This window comes from Lissotriton helveticus, chromosome 3_1 (genome assembly GCF_964261635.1).
Source record: "Lissotriton helveticus chromosome 3_1, aLisHel1.1, whole genome shotgun sequence".
Taxonomy (NCBI): Eukaryota; Metazoa; Chordata; class Amphibia; order Caudata; family Salamandridae; genus Lissotriton; species Lissotriton helveticus.
In genome coordinates, this window is record NC_136061.1 from 1,244,538,401 (window position 1) to 1,244,545,365 (window position 6,965).

Below are 6,965 nucleotides of genomic sequence, written 5' to 3' on the forward strand. Positions count from 1 at the left end.
ATTCGCAGAGCCCGGTAAAGTAGTATTTACCACACAATTACTACCCAACTATGTCAGCAAGAGTAAGGGGCAAGCAGGCCAAACAGGAGCAGGTAAAGGAATTGCTGAAATCGATCAATAAAACCCCGCCTGTAGCTAAAGGGGAAAGAAAAAATAAACGAAAAACCCAGCAAAAGAACGCCCTGAGACAAAAGGCCGCAGAGATGCAACTAGGCACAAACAAATATAATGTTCTGAGAGAACAAGATGAAGAAAATGGTGAGGACATTGAAGATGACCAGGAGGAGGGTGAGGTAGACGAAGAAGTTGAAAACCAGTCCCTCCCCGAACACTCAATAGAATCGAGCCCGACAGTCGCTGCTGAGAAAGGCGCTGGGAAGGGTGAGAAAGGCGAGAAAGGTGAGCTGGATATGGAGGGGAAAAATAAAGGAGATAAGATGGGCCAGATGGGCACAGCAGTTAACAAAACACCTTTAGCCCATGGAACTGGGAACTGAAGAACTGGGATTTCAAGTACCCAGCGGCGTCAGGGACACGCCCAAAGTCCGCTGGGTTCCCTTGCCTTGGTATACAGAGACACGGAATACTTCTAGGTGGCGTCAGAGATCAAATTTATTAGCTGCAGCTAGTAGCAGAAATCCCAGCAATACAACACGGTGTACAACTCAAGAAACTGCTCAATTTTACTAAGGCGAGACATCCCTATTTATACACAAAAAGGTACATTTAAAATGCACGCCCCTGCACCAAAATTCAACCAATAGAAAATACATGACATCACACAGCATCATATAGTAAAGCTCATTTTACAGTGTCCCAACCCACAAGTTAATATTTAGGCATATCTAAATAATAATCTGGAAGGCCCGGACAAACCCTTAATTGAAAGCGTACCCCATGAAATGAAGAAACAGTAAAGAAAAGTAGTTTCAGATAATGTGCAAGATAACAGAAACGTAAAGAAACTTAAAAGTTCACAAATGTCTTGAATGGTGATTGGGAAAGTGGATAACGATCTTGCAGGGAAATTGGCTTGGCAGGGTCAATTCCAGGTGAAAGGCCAGCTTCTGAAATTAACTCCAGTGCACGAAAGAAACCTTAGTTAATGTACACATGACCCACAAAAGGTCAGACTGCTTTGATCGCAGACTAACTTCTGAGGCCTACGTAAAAGGCAACACCAGATGGCAGTCACGACGCATGGCAAAAACCCATGTTTGGAAAAGAAAGTTGTGCACTTTAAAAGCACGCAAAATCACAGAACCTCAGAACCAACTAAAACAGTACCCCCTTTTCTCAAAACCCCTCCACCAACAAGGGCAACTTTCAAGTACCCCAATGCTGGGGGGGACGAATCGGGAAGGGAAAAACGGCATGCTGGTACAAGAAGACTTGAGTGCTGGAGGGGTGTTAACCAGCTCCATAACGTCTGAGTTACCGGAGACAGCGCCATTAGCAGGGGGAGACCAGGAGGACTTTGAAGAAATATTTTCTGCGGCTCCAATAGCACCTATAACATCGGCGCCAGATAACAGCCAAAGTCACAAGCATACCATGAAGACTCCTAGTCAAGAGCTAAGCCTGCAGACATCTCAGGTATCCTAAGAGGACGGGCTATTTTCCCTTCCAAATACTACAAAAACGAACCCTATTGAATTTTTGCTTGGAACCATCCTCCAGGAGTTAAGAGATTTTAAACAATCCCAGGCACAGGAGATCTCACAGCTGCACAGTAGGCTCACGAAAATGGAAGACCTGTTGGTGGGCAATAGGGAAAGAGCCCAGTTAGTAGAAAAAATGCAGGACCTTGAAAACTATAACCGGAGGTCAAACCTACGGCTGGTAGGCATACCAGAGGGTTTGGAAGATAAGGACGTAGTCAAGTGGTCAGAGTCCCTTCTGAAAAAAGCCATACCCGAGCTCCAAGGGGATCTGACAATTACTAGGGCACACAGAGTCCCGGCATATAAACCCAACAATTTGAAATATCCACGCACAATTTTGCTTAATTTTTCCGATTTCAGGGTGAAGGAGAGAATTTTAAATACTGCATACTCCAAGAAATCATTCAAGGCGGAAGGTGTAAATAATTTTTTAATCTTTTCAGATATGTCGGCGGTTTCCGCTCACAGACGCAGGGATTTTGTCAAAATGATAGACTCTTTCAAAGCAAGGGAGCCCAAGCTATGATTGTGCAGCAGTCAAAACTCAAAGTATTGGCCAAAGGGAAGTTCTTTATCTTTACAATTGTACATGAAGCCCAGACCTTTCTAGAAGGATTAGGAGCATAGCCTATAGCTGATCTCAAGTCTGCTTTGTATTTTCTAGTAGGTTTAGGAGTATAGTTTATAATTGTTCTCTATTCTGACTTTTAAGGCGGGGCTAAGGCGAAGACAGGAAGCACACAAGGATGCAATGCAATGGCATCCAAAAAGAAGAAACACAAGAGAAGGACGGAAGTGGAACACGGGGGGGGGGTACCGTCCACTCTATGGGGTGGGAGGGGGGGGGGGGTGGTGTAGGGAGGTGTCGCAAGGGGAAAAATGAGAGTTCATATATTGAAGAATTGTTTGCTTTATTATCAAGATCTGCACAGATATGGCATAGACAAGACTATTCGTCCTTAATATGGCTCTAATATGGACTAGGTCAAATTTAAGATTCAGTATCTACGCAAAAGGGGAATGGTCGAGGTCCCTGTTTTTCGCGCTTTTGCGTTTATCCACATGGAAGGATTTAGACTGCTGCTATTAATATGTATGCTGTTCATCTGCTTAGTTTGCACAAAGAAAGGGTTTGCTGCTATTATTATTTGCACTGCTCATCTGCCTATTTTGCACAAAGTAAGGGTCTGCTGCTACTATATATCTGCTGCTATTACATTTGCACTGAGTATCTGCCAATTGACATACAATGAGCCTTTACCTACTTGCCTATTTGCACAAAGAGTGGTCTTTGATATTTATTTACTGTACTATTCACTTGCCTATTTGCACATAGAGAGTTTTTTTTATACAAGGAGAGGCTTCGATATCGTACAAATCTATTGTTCACTCTCTATAATGTTATAATAACTGTAGAATTTATTGGTTTATTTTGTATAAGAAAAGGGTTTGCTATTATGAAAAACTGTATTGCCTATTCGCTAATCTGCATAGAGAGAGGGTTTTTCCTTTTTCACATTTGCATAATCCGCACAAAGAGCGTTTTCTGTTGCTTTTATATACATTTATTATTATACAATTATTGTGCATAGTACCCACGGGTATAGGCTGAGTTTTAAAACCTTTCTTTTATATGTATTAACTATAGCCATTCTTTTTTTAAAACATCTTTTTATTGAAAGCAAAACAATTCCATCATAATACACACTCAGGAGCAATGGAAGAGCAGATTTAGCTTACATTGTTAAAAGCACATCATTTCAATCATTTACCGGTATTGGGATGATCCACCTCCAGTGCAGTGTACCCTCTAGCCTACCTCCGGTCTTCAATCCGTCCCCTGCCCAGCTACTCCCCCACCCTCTGAACTCCCTCTCCTCCCCCACCCCTATTCTAGAAATGCGGCCCGGAGCCAAGCCTAAAACCATAGCCTCCTTGCAAGGAGGGACCACAAACATATCGCGGGCAATGCCCGACTTGGAAGGGCCTCTCTACTCATCCTCTGAGTCGTCCATCCACTCTCCCCTGTACCTTCTCCAGGCCCGCCAGATCTTTTCCCATTTTTTGGGGCAGCCCCTACTGTTATATATGACCCTCTCCGCCCTCTGGCACCAGTCCAGGTCCCGATCCCATTCCTCTATTGTTGGTGGTAGGTCACTCCCCCAGAGACGTGCGATATTTCTCTTCGCCACCATACTCGCAAACGCCAACCACACCTTTTCTTTCTTGGGCCATGTTACCTCTCCCGTGACTCATAATACATGCCACCTGGCCTTCAGCGGTACCTCCGCCCCAACCACCTCCTCCATTATGTCTTTCAACCTGACCCAGTAGGAGCGAATTTTGGGGCAATCCCAGAGGATGTGGAAGAATGTACCCTCATACCCGCACCCTCGCAGGCAGAAGCGTGATGTAGCATATCCCATTTTAAATTGCACAGTGCGTGGGGTGTAAGACCTATGGAGTATACGAAGCTGTACCAGACGGAATCTTGCCCAAATCGCCACTTCCCTGGGGCACTGTAAGGCCTCGCTCCAATCGTCATCTTCTAGCAAACCCAAATCAGTTTCCCACTTTTCCCGGAGTGGCCCGAGTGCATCTGGGAGGTTAATTATTAACTTTTTGTAGGTGAGCGAGATGGCCTTATCAATCATTGGGTCGAGGAGCAGCCTGTCCTCAAGCGGAGCGTACTCAGGCAGCTGATCCCCTCGCGACAAGTGTGAATGTATGGCATGCGTGAATTGTTGGTAGTGAAGAAATTCGCCATTCCCCATCTGGAATTCGGACTGCAGAGCCGCGAATTCCACCACTTGCCCCCTCTTCCAGACATCGCCCAGTAGATCTATGCCAATGAGGCTCCAGGTATGCAAATTGCGGAGTCTAACTACTCCCCTCAAGAAATCCCCCTTCCATAGGGGCGTCTGAGCCGTAAGTTTCTTCTCCCAGCCGAGCAACTTCGTCGCCCGCTTCCAGATTTGGACCACCACCGCAGTCTGGGGAGGCAAGGGCAGAGTACGCCGTGCCCTAGAGTAAAGGGCCGCCATATAGGTACCCTCGCCCATGGCCGCCCGATCCACCCGATACGCCGGTTCCTCCTGTGGGGCAAAAACCCAGCCATTGACGTTGGTCAGCTGAGCCGCCCAGTAGTAGAGGCGGATGTCAGGGACCGCCAATCCCCCCTCATAGGGACCGCGTTGCAGCTTACCAAGGGCGATCCGTGGGCAGCCACCGCTCCACAGAAGGGAACGTTGCTCCGCCTCCACTGTTTTAAAAACCTGGTCCGGGATCGAGAAGGGGGAGCTCTGCAGCACGTATAGCAGCCGTGGCAGGGCCATCATTTTGAAGAGCACCGCTCTCCCCATAAGGGAGAACGGCAGAGTGCGCCAGTGTTGCACGTCGCCACAAGCGGTCAAGTAGTGGCTGTATATTAAGCCGGAGGAACACCGAGGCCGTCGGCGCAATCCATATCCCGAGGTAGCGAAACGCCTCCTGCCATACCAGGCCCTCACATCCCGCCACCGCGGGCGGCTGGGGCCCCGCCAGAACGTAGCCGAGGGATTTACTCCAGTTGATCTGGTATCCGGAATATTCCCTGAAAGTACGCAATATAGTCATGAGACGCTGAATCGATTCCACCGGCCTCCGGGTGTATAGCAGGATGTCATCGGCGTAGAGCGAAATATGCTCTTCCCATCCGCCATCCATTGCTATCCCCCACAACCCCGGGTCCGTCCTCACCTAGTGCGCCAGCGGCTCCAGTGCCAGAGCGAAGAGGGTCGGAGACAGGGGCAACCCTGCCTCGTGCCACGTCCCAGTCGAAACTCACGAGACGTGGCCCAGTTCACTCGGACTCTCGCCAGCGGTCCCACGTACAGCAGTTTTACCCATGAGTAGAAGTTCGGCCCGAAACCCAGCCTCTCCAGCACGGCGTATATATAACACCATTCGACACTGTCGAAGGCCATATGAGCGTCAAGGAAGAGCAAGGCCGTCCGGAGCACCCTCCGGTACGGCGACTGTCCGTAGGACCCCAAACAGCCGACGCAGGTTAAGTCTCGTGTTCCGGTGGGGCATGAAGCCTGACTGGTCCGGGTGGACCAGCGACTAGATCACCGCCCCCAGGCGCGTAGCTAGGATCTTTCCAAGGACCTTTGTCTCGTAGTTGAGGAGGGAGATAGGTCGGTAGGAGCTGCAGGCACCACGTGGCTTCCCCGCCTTGTGGATCACCACGATCGTGGCCAGGCGCAAATCCCGCGAAAGGTGACCTGCGTCACGCGCCTCAAGGAGCATATTGCATAAGTGTGGTGCGATGTGGCCGGCCACACAGCCGAAAGCCTCCGCCGGAAACCCGTTGGGTCCCGGGCCTTCCCCGTCTGTAAATCCCCCATGGCCTCTTCTACTTCCTTGACTGTGATTTCAGCCTCTAACACATCCCTGTCCACCGCTTCCAGGACTGGAAGTTGCAAGGGGGCAAGGAAATCTCGACAGTCTTGGTCAGTATGAGACATGCGGGAGCGGTAGACCTCTTCGTAGTAGAGTGCGAAGTCCTCCGCTATGGCCCTACCGGTGGTACTCACCGATCCATCTGGGTGTTCAATATTCGGCACCCAGCTACGGTCCCGGTCTCTCCTTTCCAACCAGGCGATCATTCTGTTCGCCTTGTCACCCATGTCGTACACTCTGCGCTGGGTGGCCAGTGCATGTGCCCGTGCTTGGTCCATTTGGAGATCCCTCACTTCTTTACTGAGCAGGCGTGCCCTATGCAGTCGAGCTCGGTCTTGGTCCGGGGTGAGCCCTGTCTCATGGTCCAATGCCATAATCTCTGCCTCTAAACGCTCCACCTGAGCATATTTATCTTTCCGCCTCCTACCTACCTCGGCTTGGACAAAATCTCTCGCCACTGTTTTGTAGGCCTCCCACACTATCCCGGGGGATTCCACAGAGCCTACATTCTCAGTAAAATATTGATCCACTCTCTCCCCAAAGCGCTCCCGAAAGTCCTCATCCTTAAAGAGAAAGGAGTCAAGCCGAGGGGGGACGCTCCAGTCTTGAGTGGGACCCAACAACTGGACCCCCACCGGTGCATGGTCTGAGATTCCCCTGGCCAGAAGGTGTCCATCTCGGAACAGGGTCATGCTGTCTGCGTGCGTGAAAATATAGTAAATCCTAGAGGAGGACCCATGGGCCGCCGAGAGGTGTGTGTACTGCCTGAGGTGCGGGTTATGTGTGCGCCATAGATCAAGAAGGCCCATTGCTTGCTTAAAGTCTAAGGTTGTTCCTTCGGGCCCTCCCTTCCTGGTC